We start from the raw sequence: 22,988 nt of genomic DNA on the forward strand, positions 1-22,988 counted from the left end.
TATTCATTCTTTGTGATATGGTAATTTAAAAACTTGCTCCATTCACTCCAGAATTTCCCTATCCTTACAATCCAAGTCAATTTTGAATCCTACATGACAATCAAAATCATTATCTCATTCTCACACAATGTATTTAGCAAGTAATCAGGAGTCGAGTTCAACTTGAAAGGAATTATACTTTTAACACCCACATCCTAACTGCCTAGATTTTAAGACATGATATAACAAGGACACGTCAACCCAGCCACCTTCTGAGTATAAAGGAGTAGAACTTAGGCTCACCATCCCAAGTCTAGTTATCTTAATCATTATGGGATATTTGGTCTCAGTGTGCAAATAACAGACTATAGCCTAACAATTGTGTAATGCTGTGGCATAAAGAAAAGCTCCTTGACACAAACATGACATCTAAGCTCCAGATGTTGGAAGGCTTTCACTTGAAACTTGTTAAGATTTTAGTTAGATTCATCCCTTCATCTATTATGCATCTACTGCCAGGGGATCTGCAGGGAAGTATATAGAATGGTATGCTCTGAATTTGGACAGGGAACATGATGTTATTATAGTACAACTGCCTGTATGACTCAGATCCTTCAAACCTGCCATGCCTCAGTTCCTTTGGCACTAGATCACAGCAAATCAGCTACAATTCCTACCTCATAGGGGTTCATGGGAGTTAATTACTGGAATGTTTATACAGCACTTTGAAAATGTAAAGGTCTATATTAATGCCAAGTTTTATTATTATGAAACCCATTAAAACAAAATGCATTGATCAATGAGCCCAAATCAAAGAACATGTAACTGCAAAGGATCTAATTAAAATTAGAAAAATAGAATTATTGAGAGCTACTGAAATTCTGCACTACCTCTCATTTCAAATTAGCAGAGATCTATTACCCAGAGTCTTGCCCTGCATTTCTCATGTCACAGGCCAAGCAGCTGGAGGTTTGCAGAAGCCAATATTTCCCTTTATTTGTTTAAGAGCTCATTAAGCTGACTGAAAGAAAGATCTGCAAAATCAAATGGCTTTGACATAAAGTGCTATGCAATTGCATCCCATTGTAGAATAGACAAGAAGGATAAACATGTCTAGGTGCAAAAATCCATTGTAAAATAGATAAGTGAGAAGAACAAAGATATCTAGGTGCAAAAATCCCACCAATCAAACACCAATGGTATTTGAAGCAAAGCTGGTAGATTCAAGGGACTGCAGAGATATGAGCCTCATCAATGCCACTTCCTTCCTCTTTCATTGATGGAAGCTGTCAATTTATCAAGACAGACACTAACTGAATGCTATTACTGTTTCTAAGATTATACTTGTTTTTACTTCCTTTTTTCATATATTACCCTCAATTGTTTTATATGTATCTCAACATGAATTTAAACCAAAGAGTAATAGTTATTACTTTGATGTATGCTCTATTTCTCTGTCAGTAAAGCAGAACATTATGTTTTTTTCCTTTTCCACAGCTGCTTTTACAAATAAAAAATATTGGGTATATTATTTCAGCAATAAATTCATAATCTGTTTTATGCTAAGCATCCTGAAGGTTGCTTTTATTTAACAGTGTGTTTAGTTTAAGATGAACTGTTGCACTTATAACTTACATACATTTACATTTATCATTTGTTTGCTTTTACCATTTTAAGCTGTTCAAATGTATTTTATATCTTTATTCTTATTTGTGTCTGAATGAAGCCAAGGCTTTTGTATTGCTTACTACTACCAGCAATATGAATGGATCACATTCATTTGGGGTATCTTTATTACTTCTGTGCAGCCAATTTGCTGAGCCTCTTCACTTTTCAGCCAAGCATCCCTCTACATCTACCCTTTGGAACCATAATGCAGCTGATTTAGTAGCTGCTTTGCAGCCCCCCCCCAAAAAAAAAAAAATTCCATGCATGCACAAGGAAAGTTCCTGCTAGCAAAATAAATGCATATTTCCTTATAAGTATTTTTCCCCATAAATACCACAACTAACATTATTTTAGTAGCAATCTACATGTGTATATGTTTGTTTTTCTGCTTGCCTAATAAAAAGTGTATTCTAACAAACTTTTGGAGGCCGGATTATTTTTAAGTGTAAAATTGGTTCCTGAAATTAACATAACAGCCCTAGGTCAGGAGAGCATTCAGTTCTTCGATTTGCAATAGAATTAATTTCATTAATTCTTTTCATCCAAAGGATGCTAGTTTATCACATGATTTCACATTTAGAAAAATATTTCCTTTTATCTACAATGAACATACATAATATTTCTTCCCCTTATTTTCTCCACAACATCAGAAGAGATGGGGAAATTTGTGTTTAGCACGTTAAATTTTTTTGCTGTGTAGAGTTTAGAGATGCAAAAACATCCATTTGAATCTTATTGATGTTCTTCTTTCCTCCTATTCATGTAAGTTTCCCACATTGGCCCAATAATTTGGATTTAGGGTAGATAGTGAAAAATAAGTGATAAAATTATCTTGGAATTCAAATCCTCTGCAGTTACTGAGGTAATTAAATCTTGTGGTGCTATTCTGCCTGTTTTTGATCTGCAGGGACTCACCATAAGAAACGATTTCTTACCTTTTATTTAATTGTTAGAATTATACTTCTCATTCTGAAGCCCAAAACAGTTTATGAGGTCTCCCTTCATTTTATCATCACAATAACAAGTTTGTGCAGTAAACTAAGATTGGAGAATGGCCCAAAGTCACCAAGTGTTTTTCTATTTGAACTTAAGTCCCACTAATATAACAGTATAACTACTACAAAACATTACTTTTTACATGGAAATAAGGTGTATTTGGTTCCATCTGGAAGAGTTATAGGCTTATAATAAAATATATAACTTTCTACAAAATGAAAGTGAATATCTAATCTCTCTACTTACTAATTGGTTTGGCTCATTAAATTTGGTTATGGAAGTTAAAACAGAAGATTTTTGAAAAAGTGTCATTAAATACTTGGCTAATGAGAAAGAAAGATAATTCTAATAAAGATATAGTTGCCAGATTGCACAGTTTACAGTGAAGATGAAAGTATTAAGAATTCTTCATCAAACTAAACAAAGAAAAGAAAGCTTTCTTTCTGTTTTTAATTCTTTGTTCCTTTTTACTTTTGTGTATATTTTATTTTATTGTAAAATAACATTTTAACAAAAAAAGCTTTACATCCAAATTTTCTGAAACATCTTGCTAAATTTGTATTTGAAATTTTGATACATCAACACAATTCAGTGTAAGAAAGCCTTCAAACTGTACGTAGTTGTTCTGAAAAAAAGAATGTATTAGAGCTGAGTTTCCATTTAAACTCATAATAATCACATTGTTTGAAGTCCTCTGGAAATTATGCATACCAAATATCAAGTTTACATGTATTCGAGCAATTATAATGCAGCTGATTTATATGAATCTTCAAGTAAGATAAGATGTAAACTCTTACTGAAAAAGGATTAGGGGAAGACAAGCAAGGGACAGAAACCAAAAAATAATATATAACTCTAGTATGGAATTTCAAGGCTCAGAAAGAGGGCTTGAAAATGTCCCTAGAGTTGCTTCCAGACTAAAAAATGCCTTAGAATAAATAGGTCAAAAACCCTGAAGGTGATTTCTCAACCATTTCTCAACCATTATCTACCTATTGCAGTATTTCTCAACCTCAGCAATTTGAAGAAATGTGGTCTTCAGCTCCCAGCTGGGGAATTTTGAAGTCCACACATCTTCAAATTGCTGAGATTGAGAAACACTGATTTATTACCTCAGCTTTTTGATGCCAAGGTACATTAGTGTTATTATGTGATGAAAGGCAAAAAAATAAAAAGCACAACTCTGAAAAGAAAGATAACACACTTCATTGGAGTTCCAACATATGAATGAAAAGAAACAAAGAACAGCAGAAAAATAAGATCCTTCATAAGAATTTGTATTCTAGATGAAGAAATTCTACTTCTCTGGTTTGCTGTCAGAGTCTTAGGATCCTATAAGCAAAACCAGCAAAGATATAAGGAGATCCATGTGAAATAGAAATTTATTTTTAATGTGGGCAAGTGTGCTTACAGTAAAAAAAAAGACAATAAAGTTATCTATCTTATGTTATTGTTAAGAAAACGTCTGCTTTTTAAAGCTTGCAGCAATGTTAGCAATGTTTCTCTCTTAAAAATTAGCAGAGCAATGTTTACATGGGTGACTTTAATTGATGTGGAGTATCTGTAGTTTTTCCTCTTCCTTATTTGGTTGCCTTAGATCAGTTTTCTCAATCTTGATGGCTTTAAGACATGTTTGATGGGAATTCTGGGAGTGAAAGACCACACACTTTAAAGCAAGGGTGTCAAACTCAAGGCTCAGGGTCCAGATCCGGGCCATGGGGTGCTTAGATTGGGCCCCTGGGGCCACCCTGGAAACAGCAAAGGACTGGTCTGTGGTGCCTCTGCCAGCAAAAATGGACTCCCAAGCAATTTTCTGCTGTGACAGTCTCCTGCAACCCTCTGCCAGTGAAAGTGGAGCTTGTAACTCCGCTTTCACTGGCAGAGGGTTGCAGGAGGCCGTTGCAGCAGAAAACGGAGCTTGGGAGCGCATTTTTGCTGGCAGTGAGCTTGGGCTACCACAGGCACCCCCGGCAAGAGTGACATCCAGCTGGCCACGTCCATCCTGGCCACACCCATCCTAGCCCCTCAAAGTCAAACACAAGTCTGATGGGGCCCTCAATGAAATTGAGTTTGATATCCCTGATTTAAAGCCATTAAGGTTAAGAAACACTGTCTAAGACAATTGATCAGGGCTGGATCTCTACTTCCTCGAGTCAATTTAATTCTGACTTTGCAAAAGTGAGCAATATTTTCTCCTTTTCAGCAACGATAATGAAAACTAGGACATATGGCCTGGTCTCTATCACATCCACAGGAACAAAATGAGATTCCCTAAACATGAATTTGCTTTTTATTTCAGCCATAACTGTTATTTATTCTGACAATGATCTTTTAAAATAGATATTAGAAGTTTATCTAATTGTTGATTTTATTAAGGATGTTCAGTAATATCTAGATATGTTCCTTAAAGAATGAACACACACAAACACAAACAAGCAAACAAGCACACGGATATACATGAACAAGGTACCTAACAACTCTGGCTTGTCAAAAGTCTTTATTTCTTTTTTTAAGCCAGGGATACAGAATCTGAGATCTCTGATCCCATAGGCTCTTCACAGTGTACAGTCTGTCTTTTATTTATTTTATTTTAATTTATTTTTATCTCAGCTGTATATTTTTTATTAATAATTCAAAATGGCAAACATACCCAGTACCCCTTTCTCCTATTTTCCTCCACAACCATCCCTGTGTGATTCTTTTTTGCCTGCATTCTTTTCAAAAGTTCTAGTTATGGTAAAATTATTAATTTTAGGCGGCATAAATATACTTTTTTGAAAACCATATCAAATGAAAAGAATAAGCTATCACTTATAGTAATTGAAACTGAACCAAGCATTTGCAATGACTAATTTGAGGATTCTATTATTAAACTTAATGGCTTGGGTAATCCAGTTAAGCAATCAAAAGTCTTCACTTACTGCAAATGAAGCTTTATCTGTCTCTGGAAAACACATCATTCCTGTAAAATAAAAAAAATATTGAAGGATTTCTGAATTGGAGATCAACTTTTAACACTAAGTGATTCTAACATTAAAGGTATCTATAATATCTGAAAAATGCTTGATTTAATTAATTACGAATGACAATATACAGTATATTTACTGAAGGATTTTCAGACAGTATATTCTAATGAGTAAAAATTTCATTTTTATTTTGGGAGTTTTTCTTATAGAACTTGGAAAATGTAAAAAAGATGAAGTTATATTAGATGGATATTGGAAGTGAGTTCTTAATGAGCATTTAGATCAAAGTAAATCAAACAATGTAAATTAAAATAATGCCATTTCTCAAAGTTGATCAGACAATTAATGCTTGGAGGATAAGCAATCCAATATACAGATTAGTTACCCAACTAAACAGAAAACTAAATAGAAAACCAGGGATGCTGAAAATTACTGGAAAATTATACAATGAAAAGATATACATCCATTGACCATCTTGTAACTAAGTAGTGCAAAAACATTGGTATTCTCTTCTGAAAGACATTTTGGAATTGCATTCATCAAATTAAATGGTTTTATCTCTCCCTTGCCTAAATTAGAAAGAACCTCTAATTGTTGTTTTTTCCTCCTCACATCACTAAACAATGAGATATTAATATAATACAACATAAAGAAAAGATACCTTTGAAAACTTTGGAAAATGCTTTTGGCCAAGAATATAAATACTTGGTTTAAACTTGAACAACTTCCCTTCACAGTGAAAAAATTAAAAGTGATCAAGAAACTCATTCATATGAAGGTTATGCCATTTTAGGTTACATATAAAAGTTGACCTTATCAGGTTTTATAATTCCTGCAACAGAAACTGAGGGCTACAGATATTTTTTATTTTCATTTTATTTTATATATTATATTGTTTTGTTTAGTTTAGTTATTTGTTGCCCATCTCACTAATGAGGCAACTTTGGGTAGCTTACAAATAGTAAAAAGATACCCATAAAAATAATTACAATTTTTAAAACTAAAAAATAGAAACAAGGAGACGGATGATGCAGGGATGAGATTTTCTTAGCTTCTACTTCATTTGATGTATATGCTGGGCCCTCTTCTTCTGGAATTAGTATGATTAGTTCATTACATATCAACCAAGAAATAAGTTCCACTTAGTTCAAGAAAATTAGATAAGTGGTCAGATCAAAGCTCTGCCTTTTTTATGTACATCACATGTCACACACATAAAAACAGCCACAGTTTAATTCACATGGTGGTGGCTTCTTGACATTTGGGATCCCATCCTGTGAATATCCATGTGTGAAGTTAGAGGGATTGCAGTTATAACCACAAAATAAATTTGTTTTAAACAACTCTATTCCTTCTGAATAAGTGAATAATGCAATTTAAATTTTTAACTGTCTTACTCTGACCCTAAAAGTTTGTTTTCTATAATCTTTTTTTTTTCTGAGACTTTAGGCAGTCCTTTACTTGATAGCTCCATTTAAGCTGTTTTTACAAACAATTAATGAAAAAAAATGTCTTTGCTCCATTTAGTAACTTCAGATTCTATTTTCTCTGAGAAGATAGTAACATAATTGAAAGATACGGCACCATTCATTTGTGTCACTCAATACTTTGGTTTTCACTGTGAAACAGTAGAACACTGTGTGTTCCAGGCCATAACATTTAATGGTGCCCAGCTACAGACATAAACCTTTCTCTACTCAGAGGCTTGGGACAAAATTGATTCGGCTACTCTGTGATAAAGTTGTCTACAACTGATAGCCCTTGTGCATAGAATCAATTTACCCCCATTATTTCCAAAAATACGATGGCTATTTTGAAAGGAAACTGAAAGCATCTCTGCTTTTTCTATGTTCCAATGTTCTCTGAACTATGTTTTCAGGAATTGTTTAAGAAAAAAGAAAATAAGAACACAAAACAAACTTGTCAGATAGTTAAAATTCCATATTTTTTAAAACAATAAAAAATAGCATTCAGTTCTTAACATTTCACCTTCATTTTATCCCTCTCTGCCTGATTCTATACAGGTTTATATAAAAATAACTCTAGTTTATTCATCACAAATTACTGTCTAGTCATCTATCTTTAGGATAAGATCTTGGAAAACACCTTAAGATAGATGAAAGATAAAATCCTAGGAAGAACATTCCACTGTAGGTATGCCACCACTGGGGGAAAAAACCTTTCTTCTCTAGATACCTATCCTAATGGGAGATGGTTGGAGAAGATTTGGTGGTGTATTTGATTCTGATAGTCTGACCTCAACGAACATAAAACCTCAAAAGCAAAAATATGAGTTAGGAATGCAAATTTCTTTAAGTAGCTAAAAGCCCAATTGACAGTGTATCAAGATAATAATCAGTAAACACTCCTTATGTATTGTTTGCTAACACGGCACTTCTAAGATTGAAGCACTTAGTGTCCCACTGGCAATAAGATATTAATAAAGACACGAAATTATAACTATGAGTGAGTATGGATGATAATATGGCAGAAGCCCCAATTTATACTCAGATTTAATTATGCATAAATAAAACATTACCACAGAATTAATAGTCTGTAAAAATTCATCAGGCTACACTTTACAACTTTTGCCTAGCAATTTGTTTCCTGTCTTGAAACTTGTTTTCTTTGTTATTCCTTCATCGGTCATGCAGTAAGCTTTCTTGCATTTGTTAGGAAAGGTAAATACTACATCATCTAGACAGCAATTTGCATGATTCTACCTGGTGAAGCAATACATGGCCCAGAGGATAATTGAGCTATAAACAAGTCAACATAATTTTAGCCATCACAGCCCCCCAGACAAAGGGTTAGTTTTCAAATGAGGAAAGAAAATATTGCACAGAAACAGATATACAGTAGATGAAACAAAATAATATTATTCCTGGGTCAGAAAGGAGTCAAAAGCAATGTAGGAGGAAATACAGTTATTTTAGGAATGTGAACTATATTATAAAATGTTGCTATTATCGCCATTAGTATTAAAATAGAAGAGTCACTTTTGGAAAGGCAATTGTTTTTCTTTTACTTTATTTAAAAATATTACCCTTGATCTTCTGTTCTTCCTCTCCTTGATTTTGCAATGAGTATCAATCCTTCCATTCTCCACCATCTAATCAGAGCTGAATGAGAAGTGAAATGCCTTCAAAGAAAAACCAGAAAGTCCAGATGCCTCTTGAAAAAAGCACCTTTGGGGCAACATGACCTGGATGACTGAAAATCTCCATAAACAGCCCTGACTTAGGCACAAAGTACTGAGTGAACTTGGGCCAGTTACTTACTTTCAGCCCTAAAAAGATGGAGATGTCATATCACTTCCAAAAAATCTTGCCAGAATAATTGCAGGGACTAATTCAAGCAATTGAGTTGCTAAGACATGTCTGCCTTGAAGACACAATAACAACAATAATGACAATAACTAAGTGCATATGACATAGATATGATTGAAACTTAGCAGGGATACATTTTAGGTTTAATAACCAACCGAGATGAAATAACTGGGAAATATGTTAATACAGAATTAAGAAATTCCGTAAGTTACCAAATCCTGATGGCCTCAACATAAAGTTTTATAGACACACTATATGCAACTTGCCAAGAAACTGGGAAAATATTCGTCTTCCAAAAATATAGTCATTATTGGTTGTAATCCCAAATTCTCAGTCTGAAAAGTGAATTCTTGTCATCCAAGATAGATTTTAAGACTTTTGACTTTTTTTTCCTAAACAGAGTAAATGTAGTATTGCAGTTCCAGTTTATTTAATGTGATACAAAGTAGAAATAGTAAGTTTATGCATTGGAAATGCTGTAGGCATTTGCTTTATTTCCCTGGACTCTTTAAAACTTTAAACAATTTCAAAGTTTGAAAGTTGAATTGATCTGTAGGATCTGCTAACTACAAAAATAATTTAAAATATGATTTAAATTGAAATCCTACTAAGCTGTACAAGGCAAGGATGCCTAATATCTTCTGTCCCTATAATAAGAGAAAAGTCATAAATTCAGGAACAAGTCTAAGACATACCTTGTCAAACAAATTGCTACTAATATAAAAATATTCTTAAAAAGTAGGCGGTGGGAAGAATGGAGGCAACGCAGAGCAACATTCAGCGAATAACTTTATTTAAAAATAAAGGGTTGCCACAGCTGCTGCAAGCTAACAGGGCAGCCTACTGACAGGCAACAGCTGATGCCATTTGACAGCTCCCTTTTATAGTCAGCTGTCAAATGGCATCAGCCAATAGGAACAGTCACGTTCCCACTGCAAACGTGGATCTGAGTGGGAACAGGTTCAGCAAACCATCAGAACGCAATAACTCTAGCTTGGGATATGACATAAAAGACAATCTTGCCCCCTTTCTGAATCTTGAACAGAATTGTATGGAGAGTGACTCAGAATAAATGGGTAAAAGAATGCTTACTACATTTTCAGGGCTTTTACAGAGATAAAAACTCCATGAAAGCACAGGACTTTTTGTCTTTGTTTGCTTTATCAATACTGAAAGGTATTATTATACCAATAGAAATACTATACAGAGAACAGGGTTGAACTGTGGAGTCTTCGGTGCTGTCTAAGCTTGGTTGTTTACTTGCAGATGTTTTGTTAGTAGACGAAGTAACATCTTCAGCACTAGAAAGGAGTGAGGTTTGCTTTATGTTTATACACAATAATGTGCCTTGTTAGTGATGCTGGGGTTATTGTTTTCTCATTGTTAATTCCTTGATTAATATACTGTTTACTGATTGATTGTCTGGTATTATTTGTTATATCAATTCCTATTTATATGAGTGTTGATTTCTGGCAAGGTGTTCTGATCTTTTTAGATTGTTAGTTTTTTAATGTCTCTTTTGAATGGTCTGTAAATGTTGTTTATCTCTATGTGCCTGTTGATAGCTGATGGGCCTGAGTGCCAAGTGTCTAGGAATTCCCCAGCATTTTTGGATTTGGCTTGGTCTAAAAATGCTCAGTTTCCCAATTGAAGCTGTGGTTAAATCTGTTTATGTCTTGTGAAATTAAGCAGTTTTCTTCATATCTTCTGACACCTAGTTTATGTTCATGGAAATGCTCTGCTAGTCTTCTGACTGTCTGTTCTACAGTTTTAATAACAGTCTCTTTGCAGTCAAAGGTATTTGATCTATATAGTAAAACTATAAATACTTACATATATACCTTTTAAACAGTGAAATAGAAAAAAATAGAACAAAGACTTTAACTTAATTTTAAAACATAATTAAAAGAGGGTAGAGAAGAATCAAAGTAAATTTAATAAAATACATTTTGAATTGTATTTAGTTTTCAATTCTTGATATTAATATTGATGTAAGGAACTTCAGTAGGAGAAAAACAGGAGAGAGATTAAGTGGTAAATTTAGAAGTGGAAGAAAGGAACAAATTGATACAATTTTTTTTTAGAAATCTACTTCATCAAACACCAAACAAATGTTGTTCAAAGTCATTCATATGCAATTTAATAGTCCCGTATGCTTTCTCTAGCCAAAAGCACTCATTGTCTCTCTTGTTTCTACTGCCTGGAACGGAACTATTAGTTAAAATACAATTTGACTCATGAGCTAATTACTTAATGAATCAGATGCAGTTGTGTCTCCCCTTCAAACTTGGTGCTAGCAAAGAAATGTCTTGGTCTACACAATGGTCTTAGCCAACTAGCCCAATAGCATGCCTTGAATATAGCCTATCAGAACCTTCCAGTCCCTTTCTTTTTTCATGCTGGTCATAAAGTCTGAACTACCTCCTGTTTTTTCTAAAAAGAACACATTAGGATCAATATAAACAGATATCAGAAGTAAACATATTGACAAATAACTATTTTATTGTGCAAGTTTGAAAATATGCAGAGAAAATACAAATTAATGGATTTTTCTAAATGCTTGCATTAGCTTTAGGATATTAAACCTCACAAAACTGAATCCTGCTACTCAACTTAGTCTTAGAAATAGTGTCTCCATTTCAGAATTTACTCCATCTCAGTTATTAACAAAAACAGAAGGTGGCAGGTGAGTGTAATGATTAATCCATTAGATGGAACATGCTTCTATTTTCAAAGTTTCTTCTCCCCCCAAACTTTGTCAGTTCTAATTTATCACTTGAAACTGAAATACAGTAATTATGTTAGTATTTAAGTTCTATGACCCAGCCAAGGTTGTATTACAGTTGTGAAATCACTCATGGATTCTAGTGACATTTGTTAACATGTTACAAGGTAACACATGTTGAGCTCAGGCTCCTGACATTTCAAATTAAATCAAAAGAAAAATTAATGAAGTCATTGCTCAATAGATTTTCCCAGTTGTATGATGAAATTATACACAGGAATAAAATAACATTTTAGTTTTTACTGGGAAGTTTGTAATGCTGGTAAAAAATAATAATTCTAACACTATCTTGAGTTTCATATTTTAATGATTTGCTGCTTTGAAAGTTACATTGGATGTATGTGTCATGCATACCTTTTATTCCACTGAAATTACTAAAATATTTCAGACAAAGTTATTCTAATCTGTACTGCTAGTTTGCTGTATGATTCATAAGAGGACAAAGGGCTATTAACGTTTAACAATTTAGAACAATTAAAGCAAAGCAGGATTGATAAATCAAACTTTGACATTTTCTGGAACAAAAACTGTAGTACATAATGATACATCCAACTCATGTGAAGAGGTCATCAGATAAAACAGATTAATTTAAACACATGTGAATATACATAGTTGCTGTAAAAAAATTATAAAGCATGAAACATTAAATTGTATTCTACAACTATGAACAGCAAAAAATTTCCTAGGAGTAAGCTTATGATTTGTGAAGTATAACATGGTTATTGTCTCCTTCAGACATCCATTTTAATGTATGATGGTTGGGGAGGGATTGCAGATCCAGATCTCTTCCTCCCACTTTCTTGACTCCACATGTTGAACTGGAACTCTAAAGAAGCTCAATGTACATCTCACCTAAATGCATGAAGGTTGAATAGAAATGAGAAGACAACAGAACCACCATGCGTGCCTGGTCCTTATTCCTTCATTCATCAGGTGAACACTTGAAGCAGAGACATAGACAAGAACATTATAGTTAGTAGCATGACAGGGATGGTCAATTTGATGGATCAATAACTTTAATATTACTGATAAATGTTAAATGCCATTCGGTATATATTGCTATTTATTACCCCTCCCATAACTGAATAATCTAGCCCTTACTTTTGATAACAATTTTTGATAACAACCTTCTAAGGGCTGATCCATAACTCTGGAATGAGATATAATTAAACTTTTTCTCATAATTCAGGATTAAGCAATGCCCAATGACTTTCCTTAGGAAAATAGGAAACATGGAAGATCCAAAACTCTGGAAGGAGATATAATTAAACTTTTTCTCATAATTCAGGATTAAGCAGTTGTTTCACCATTCAAAGTTACAATGGATCCCAAAGCTACTTATGACTCAGTTTTGGAGTTCCAATTGTTGCACATACCTCCATGGTCACATAGCCACATTTTGGGTACTTTTCATTTTTAGGGCCAGTTGCAGCATTCTGCAGTCACGTGACTGCATTTTATTATGTTTTTTTACTGGTTGCTGGCAAAATGCTGATAGAAATACATGAATTTGCTTAGCAGCCATGGCATTCACTTAATGATGAAGGGGTCATGTCAAATAAAAAAACAGGCATACCATTTTTGCCTTGGACTCAACCCAGAATAGAAGTCTTCAAGAATGATGATACATGAAGAGCTGAATCAAATGACAGACTGCTCAACTTCACCAAGAAACAGCCTGACCAAGCAGGGCTACTCAAAGCTAATCTGAAGGAAGCCAAGCCAGAACAGAGACAGCTTTGTCAGAGGTTTGTTAGAAGCTGCTAGTATTTAGTAAACAACCAGACAGCTCATTGGAAGAGTTCCATAGAAGAGCTCCAAATGCTAGAACTTCTAGCTATCATAATCTTTCCTTGATATTTGATTCAGTTTGCCTTTTAATATCTCTCCCTTTGGCTGTCCCTTTAGATGCTGTCTGTCCAATGACTTTCCTTAGGAAAATAGGAAACATGGAAGATTTTGCACCTGTGAGATAAGCTTGAGAGATTTATGATAACCTTAAATGAATAAGCCATACTAGTTCATGTGGCCAGGATATAGAAAATGGCAGGATTCTACACAAAGTTATTTATTATTAAGCTTAATGCTATACCTCAATCTGGAGTATTTTAAGGTTCTTTAAACAGTTTTTTTTAATTGACTGTGTTATTAAAAATGGTAAAGGATGGTAGTTTTATTTTATTTTTAAAATATGCCTCCATTCCTTTCCAGCCATCTGACCCACTCATATTTCCTGAACTGGATTAAACTAAAAGAATGTTTCTCTTATAATGTCTTGAAATTTAAAATATGAGAAGCCATGGAGGCTGTGTAATAGAAGATAGGCTCCTTGCATACAATCACTGGACATTTTGCAACTAAGATCAGTTCAAGATAACTACAATTCCCATGGGAATTGTATTTCTTTCCTTTCCCATCAGAGAAAAAATGGTTTGTAAAGCACCTATGTTATAATAACACTTTTCCATTAATGTGCTAAAAATAGTTATCTGCTATTTTTTTAATCTCAACTTGCTTAATGATTTTGGCTAATATAACTAGCTTCTGAAAAGACAAAATTCATTTATTGTTTGGCAACATTTTCTTTAACATCATACAGCCTATTATTTCACTTCCATTAGGTAATGGAATAGAAAAACATAACCTTCTCTGATAGCAGTCATATTCTGACCTATATGTCTACTGCGGTATTCCCAAATTACGGAAAACAAAAGAAACAAACTTACAAATACTATGAAGACCATGAATGAATACATTAAGCTATTTCATACATTTCAAACCTGTATCATTTACCTCAGGGAATTCTAAATTCTGCTGTAAGCAGATATATTCCTTGCTCTACTTTTGCCCTTATTTTTTTAATGTTGTGCCTCTTGCAACTTCATTAAATGTGTTCTTATAACTACTTACTAGTTCCTTTTATTTTCTTTGGAAATCCTCTCATCACAATCTGGCAAACCAGGTTGTAAATTCAGTTAAAATCAATTACACACAAATGGTGAGCTAAGTTAGAGTCTGGAATTGTAGAGGTTAGAGTGTCAAGACTGGGGAGAGTCTTGTTTAAGCTTCTCCTTCACCATTCAAGTCACTGGGTAGCTTTGGAACAGTCATTCTTAACACCATGAGCCATGGTGGTGCAGTGGTTAGAGTGTAATACTGCAGGCTACTTCTGCTGATTGCTAGTTGCCTGCAATTTGGCAGTTCAAATCTCACCAGGCTCAAGGTTGACTCAGCTTTCCATCCTTCTGAGGTGAGTAAAATGAGGACCCAGATTGTTAGGGGTAATATGTTGACTCTGTAAACCGCTTAGAGAAGGCTGTAAAGCACTATAAAGCAGTATATAAGTCCAAGTGCTATTGCTATCATATCCCATAGCTGACAAGGGGATAAATGGCAATAAACATTTATGTGTGCCACCTTAAATTCTCAAGAAAAAATAGCAAAAGTTAAAGCCATTAAACATATAAATATATTTATAAATATATAGCTATTTATGAAAGCAATCATTTAAAGCACAGAAATTCAAAATGTGCTGTTTTATTAGGGTTTTTTTTTTTAACAAATTCACTATGCTTGTTTATTTTCCTTTAGGTTATATTTTGTGTTGAACATTACAAAAATCAGCCCAAGTAACCATAAGCTGGATTAAATGGACTCAATTGGTGTTAGTGATGCCGAAATTCATAAAGATAAGTGCTGCAAGATAAAGCTTAGTACCAGAACAACAAAGACTGTGAGGTAAATAGCAGCCAGCAACATGATTGTGAATGTTACCTTCAGGATTCCAGTTGTAGGGTGGAGGCAGGTAGAAAGATCTTGAATTCAAAGATGACTTTTTATGTACCTGTCAAGGTTCCAAGTAATAAACCCAACCAATCCAGCAACTCTGAGACTTTCGGCTTTCGGTTCCCATGAGATAGTAAGTTGTTGATGTCTGGTCTGACCTTTTAGAGCTCCCTCCTTCCCACAAAGTGTGTCAAGCTGAGAAACGGAGAAAATCACTGCGACAGGCCCAATCCATTTTGAAGTTGACAGTACCACTTTGTGTGACTTCCTTTTACCTGGTGCTTTCATTTGCAATAAAATTCGGTAAATTTCAGCAGTAAAATTTGCAGTAGGATAATGTTCAAAATTTGTAAAAGAACAGCAAATATTTTAAAGTCAACTATTCATGCAACAATTAGATGTCATATTTAACTGGAAGCAAAAAAATAAAATAAACCAAATTTTCTTTTTTTCATGTTATTCCCTACTTGAAAACCAATTTATTAAGTCAATAGTACTTATTTTGCATTTACTTTCTACTAGAGTTATAGAAGTTGTAGCACTATATATAGTGCTTATCTTAAATACATGTCAATCTTAAATCAGATAGTTGGTTTTAAAGAATTGTAACTTACATACAAATTAAGGTAATGCCTTATTTCCCCTAGAGCCCACTATGGTCTGTTCAGGGACCAAGCAATTGGAAAATGAGAACATTGGAACATTAAACACTCTGGGAAGCAGTGACTAAACTGATTGGTTTTAACAACCCACACTAATTTAAAGCATGCCATCCGGTACAAGCAATCTTGGGCTAATTTTTGATTATGTTCCTACACTGACTTTTTCTTACTACTTGGCAAGAGTGCTGATGTAGAACTATTTGTTCACAGTACAGAATACAGTCTTTCATATATCTGTCTTATTTAGTTGCTGAAAAAGAAATAACTGAGAAACATACTGTGAGCTGCCTATTAAACAGTTATAGTACAATATTCATTAATGTATTCACTAGATACTAACAAGGATGTCTGAAATGTTTCTAAAAGAGTTCTATTTTCTTTCAGGCTGATGTACGATTAGAGAATTGTTGCTCTTAACAATATATCTCTTTCATTGTTCATATAATTGTTAATATGACCATATAATTGCTTCAGCTTAAGCTGAATGTAAGAAAAAGCTTCTGACAATTGTCGTGCAAGGACTGAATTATGTAGCATCCTTTGGAATACTCATAGCTTTCATAAGGCATTCTATTCAGACAAAAACCCATCATAGCAAATCCTCTGCTTACTCCTTTCCTCCAGTCACTGCATAGGAATGGATAATACTTATGGTTAATATCTTCATGCCCAATTGGTAAAAAAGAAAATTTGAAAACATCTTATTTTTCACCCCTGAATGCCCTTACATTACAAGAGCTACGCAAACTGATTTGCTAACCCCAAGGAATAGGGTAACATTCACCCCAAGTAGGTATAAAGTATCTAACTATATATTATAAGAAGATTAGAGACTATTCAGAGTTTACTTTGTCATCACCCCAGAATATCCTTTTTATGAATATTTGAAAGGAGGCTATGGATAACCCTATGCCTCTATATGTGTCCTGTAATTAGATCAGGATGACAGATGCAGAAGATAAGGTCAATTACACACAATTAAGAGGCCGAGAATATACTTGCTGAACTGCATTTGATTTTAGAATGTATCATTCAACTGAAAACTGTCAAGGCTAATTTTATTGGACTATTTAACAATTTCAAGTCTTTAAAATAAATTGTATAAATGGAATTATAAATAACTTGTCATGCCTGGTCACAAAGGCTAGGAAGCTGCATGAAACAGTTTTATGTTCTTAACACTTAATAATGTGATCTGATGGAGAAAAATAATACTTTTAAATGAGGTTATCTATTGTAAGATTTAGTGGGTGTTCATTTGATAACCTTATCTTGATTATGCTTTTTGTTAAGACAAAATAAAAGCAAATTGCAGTGAACTTATATTTGTGCATGCTTATAGAAAGTTTACCAATAGAAGAAAATATTTGTAGCTTAGGATTTAACTGTAGAATCCTGGGTGCTGTCTGAGCTTGGTTGCTTTCTTGAGGGCCTTCTTGAAGCCACCCCGTAGAGGTAGTGAAGAAGGGGGAGACTCCCAGTGGGGTTGAGGAGAGCTGCATCTCTCCTCCTCGGCTGGCCATTACTCCCTTTCCCAAAGGTGGTTGCAGTGTTGGTCAGAAATGGCCACCTCAAAGAAGAACTCGACAGGAAAAGAATGTGCAGGAGGAAGATAAGAAGAGAAAGTTTTGGTTGACCGGGTTAAACTGAAAAAGCATCTATTTAAGGTACGTGAAACTTGAATTACAAAGACTAATACTATTCCTAAAAAAAGATCTTTAAAATGGCAAAAGAGAAAAGGAAAGGAAAAAGTGTTTTTTCTCTCTCTCACATTGACAGCTCTAATTGACTTTGAACATTAAGAAGAAGAGATCTAAACAAGAAATTGATACTAATCCACTTTGACATCAATAGGCTATTTTTAGCTGAAAATAAAAGTGTCAAAGGGATAAAGATTACTGGATAATTTAAAAACTTTTTTTTTAAAAAAGAAAGAAAGCAGAGAAGGAAAAAAGGAAAAAAGAGGGTGGAATCTGGAAAAATGGAGGAGACCACCTGGAACTTAAAATAATCTATAGTGGAATTTTAACAAGGTTTGCAAAAGATACATTGTAGCTGAAATTTTGTTACAAAACAAAGGTCCTGGAAAGAGAAAGTGAGAAAAGAAGCAAGCAACAGCTTTGGATTATCGGATGATTTCTGGAACTTTGGATGGTGGATCCTAATGAAACAAAATAAGATCAACTGGAGGTTGTTTAATTTTTTTAAAAATGGCATCACTCCTTGAAGAGTTAAAAATGAGACTTAAAGAACAAAAAGAAAAAGCACAAGACGGAAGAGGATCTTTTGGCTTCATATTTCAATTTTTAGAAATGGAGATTTTGAACTATGAAAAACAACAAGAAATGCTGGCAGAAAAAGAAGGGCGGGACGACAAAGAAGCCATCTTTAATGACCAAGCAATTTTAAGTGGGGTAAAAAAGGGAAAGGGCGGAAAGGGAGTTAAAAACTTAAGCTTTGAAGCAACAACCAAAAAAAGAGAGTAATTTGAAAAGTAATCATAATATGAGGAAGAAGCAGAAGGGAGGATCACAGAAGGGAGAATCAGATAGAAAAGGGAATAAAAAGGGGAGGGAGAAGAAGAGAGGGAAGATGGAAAGGAAAAGAAGCTACAAAGGACAGAAACAAGATATAGAGGCACAGGAAAAGTGTACAAGAATTAAAGGTATAAACCTATTTAAAAGACACAGAGACAATGGTTAAAGTTTAACTTAAGGAGAGGATTCTGCAAGGGTGCATGGGATAGCATTATTATATTAGAAATAGAGAAGAGTTAGAAAACATGTTAGATGATTAAAGTGATAGAAAAAATTGTATTGACGTGTAATGGAATATTTGTTTGTAATTAAAACAAAGAGGATAAGAGAACAAGGCTCTCAATGGTTTAAAAAGAAAGTAAAACAACTGAAAAGACACATGGAAGATTTTTATCAGCTGACAAAATGAATTTGAATAAGAATAATAACGTTATTGATTACTGTTAATAACTATTGTTTTGTTTTTTATTTAAAGACAGTAATAAGTAAAATATGAAATATAGATGATTAAAGTGAAAGACAACTGATATTACTAGGTAATGTTTGTTAAAAGAAATAGAAATGTAAAAGATTGTTATTAATATTAATGGCAGAGCTGTACTTGAATAGAATAATTATTTCATTTACTATTGGTATACATATATACACAGATATATATATACATATATACTTTTTTTCCTTAAGGATTTAGTGTGTATTTTTAAGGGAATGTACCAAGCAGAGTTTGGTTGAAAATAGGTATGTGTTATAAAATAGAGGTTAGAAAATGAATGTTATAACTGTAACTTAAATTTTAAACAAGATTTGAAAAAAGATACAAAGGTGTTACACTCCAGTTTAGTAATTACAGGGGTAATTACAGGTGAGTATTTATTCTTCTATTGGTCTGTCCGATGTTTATAGAAGAATAAGTACCCACCTGGATGAAAAAATGCAGTAAAAAAGCTGGAACACACTTCCTCACTAGTCCAACACAAGAAAGCCACAGGTCATAGCATCAACTTCAATGGCACCAAAACCCTAGTCGCTATAGAAAACCCCAGCTACAGAATTATCAGAGAAGCCATAGAGATTGAAAAAAGACCTAAAAATATGAATAGAAGAGATGACTCCACCAGACTGTCAATTATCTGGAAGCCTGCACTTACAAACAAAAAAATATCCACACCACAAGCCAAGCAAACACCTGGGCACAAACAGATCCTCCCTGATACCTCCAGCTCAAACACACCCCAACCAGGCACCCAGATGAAACCTAGCTTCCTAATAAATGATAGCTGTCTGTTTACTCGAAGGCAAGCTGCACTAAAAGCCTCCAATACAGGAAACACAACGTTGCCAGCCAATAAAAAAAATGCTACAAAACAGACAGAACATATTAGAAACACCAATCAAGCAGAACACAGCAAACTCTAAGACCAATAAACACAGACCAAGACTCCCAACCAATCAGGATGAAGAAAAAACCATTCTAACACAGCAGTAGGCTAGCACCAAATTTAAAACAGAAATGGCTGTGAAAGCCTGACTCACAAACGAACACAATACACAAGCCTGATGATGGCAGATAAGATTCTGCCGAAACGTCGCTACAACCTTAAAAGCACAACTATAATGACGTGGGAAAATACCTGAACAAAGCTGAATACCATATAAATAAATATATATATAATAAATATATATATAAATAAAAAGATGAATCTTTGGTTATTCGGGTTTTCTCCCTCATAAATTGGAAGTATCTAGGCAACGTTTCGATGAAGTCTCATTCATCATCTTCAGGCTTGTGTCTTTGGCTCTGTGCTTCTAAGAGTAATGTGAGCTTGCAGCTGCTTCTTCCTTTTAACTGCTAGTGGGGGTGTGACTTGATTGGGTGGGGGCTTGGCTGTGTTCTGATTGGGTGGGGGCGTGTTCTCATTGGTGGGGGTTTGGCTGTGTTCTGATTGGCTGGGGGTGTGTTCTGTTCAGGTGGGGGCTTGGTTGTGCTCAGGTTAGTCTTAATTGCTGGGGGATTTGAGCTGGTGAGCTGTGATCCTGCTGTTTGGCTTCGCATTCATGGTTGTGCCACATCTTCATGGTGGGCGTCAGCTCGCTTCATGTATGGGTCAGAGGGGTTTGAAGCTGGTAGTGATGCAGCTGCGGTACGGCTTCTGGTCTGTGGTCATGTCTCATCTTTTGTGTGGGTGTGAGTCTGATTTCTACGTGAAAGTGTGGTGGTAGCATCTTGTGTAGCCCTCGTGGGTGGGGGTCTGGTGTCATTCTTCATGTTAGGTACTCGTCTGTTCATGAGGGCGGGTTTCCAAATGGCTGGTAGGCAGGAGGTGTCATCTCATTTATTCATGCTGTGTGGGCGTTTTTCTATCTCTATGGCTTCTCTGATTATTCTGTTGTTGAAGTGTTTGGTTTTGGCAATAGTTCTGGTATTTTTAAAGTCAATCTCATGTCCTGTGGCTTTGAGGTGTTGGACCAGGGAAGAGGTTAGTTCTTCTTTTTTTGATTGAGTTCTTGTGTTATTCAATGCGTGCACTTATTCTTCTGTTAGTTCTGTTACAAAGAGATAGGCTTGTGTATTGTGTTCGTTTGTGAGTCAGGCTTTCACAGCCATTTCTGTTTTAAATTTGGTGCTAGCCTACTGCTGTGTTAGAATGGTTTTTTCTTCATCCTGATTGGTTGGGAGCCTTGGTCTGTGTTTATTGGTCTTGGAGTTTGCTGTGTTCTGCTTGATTGGTGTTTCTAATATATTCTGTCTGTTTTGTAGCATCAAAAGGTTGCCTAGATACTTCCAATTTTACATGGGAGAAAACCCAAATAACCAAAGATCCACATACAAATACCTGCGAGAACCTCAGAAAACATATATGTGTGTGTGTGTGTGTGTGTGTGTGTGTGTGTGTTTTCTTAAGTTTTCGTGGGTACTTACATGTATGGTATTCAGCTTTGTTCGGGTATTTTCCTATGTCATTATAGGTGTGCTTTTAAAGAATATATATATATTTTAAAAAGACTATACACACACACACACACACACAAACACACATTCTGCTTTTAAAGAAGAATATATATATATATATTTAAAGAAAATATATATATATATATATATATATATATATATATATATGTTTTCTGAGGTTCTCATGGTATTTGTATGTGGATCTTTGGTTGTTGGGTTTTCTCCGTGTAAGATTCGAGTATCTAGGCAGCGTTTCGATGAAGTCTCATTCATCATCTTCAGGCTTCTGTCTCCGGCTCTGTGCTTCTCAGAGTTCTTCTGAGTTCTTCTGAGGCACAGAGCCGAGACAGCCTGAGTGTGATCTTCATGCTCCTAGTACGGAGAAAAAACCATAATATATATATATATATATATATATATATATATATATGTAGATCTTGTTGTTGTTTTCTCCTAAGATTTAGTATCTAGACGTTTGATGAAGTCTCATTCATCATCTTCAGGCTTGTCTCAGCTCTGTGCTTCTCAGAAGAACTCAGAAGAACTCTGAGAAGCACAGAGCTGAGACAGCCTGAGATGATGAATGAGACTTCATCAAAGCGTCCTAGATACTCAAATCTTACGCGGGAGAAACCGAACAACCAAGATCTACATATAAATACCGCAGAACCTCAGAAACATATATATATATATATATATATATATATATATATATATATATATATATATACACACACACACACACACACACACACATTTTTTTCAATAACAGTGTGTATTTTTAAGGGAATTTACCAAGCAGAATTTGGTTGATAATAGTTATGTGTTATAAAATAGAGGTTAGAAAATGAATGTTATAACTGTAAAGGCATAATGTAAACTTTAAACAAAATTTGAATGGATAATGCTTGAAAGATACAAAGGTGTTACACTCCAGTCTAGTAATTACAGGGAAAAATTTGTTCTAAGAGAAAAGAAAATATGAAATTGTAAACAGGACAGACAAAAGTATAAAAATATAGATTAGAAAGATATTGAAAATTAGAAAAAGATATGTAATTGAACTTAGAAAGGAATGATATAATTAAAAATAAGGTTACAGAAAGGAAGGAAAGGGAAAAACTATTGAGAAAACTGTGACAATAGTTATAAGATATGGATTAGAATATATAAGATGAATATGATGATCCAAACTCTGCCAAGGATCTTGGAATACTTATCTCTAATGATCTAAGTGCTAGAGCCCACTGTAACTACATAGCCAAAAAGGCATTAAGAGTTGTTAACCTAATCTTATGTAGCATTTTTTCTGGTAATATTACACTAATAC

The 22,988-nt window shown here is 34.4% G+C and overlaps 1 long non-coding RNA gene across 2 annotated transcripts in view; it reads left to right on the forward strand.

The window, feature by feature from the left end:
* The first annotated feature begins 9,694 nt into the window (after positions 1–9,694).
* LOC148126417 (uncharacterized) overlaps positions 9,695–22,988 on the forward strand; it is a 69,992-nt gene continuing 56,698 nt past the window's right edge. For both annotated transcript variants that reach the window (XR_015743246.1, XR_015743247.1), the window contains exon 1: positions 9,695–10,014. This is a non-coding gene — a long non-coding RNA (uncharacterized LOC148126417). The remainder of the gene's footprint in view (positions 10,015–22,988) is intronic.

The sequence above is a fragment of the Pseudonaja textilis genome, chromosome 3 (assembly GCF_049901715.1).
Source record: "Pseudonaja textilis isolate UNSWEBS1 chromosome 3, rPseTex1.2, whole genome shotgun sequence".
Lineage (NCBI taxonomy): Eukaryota > Metazoa > Chordata > Lepidosauria > Squamata > Elapidae > Pseudonaja > Pseudonaja textilis.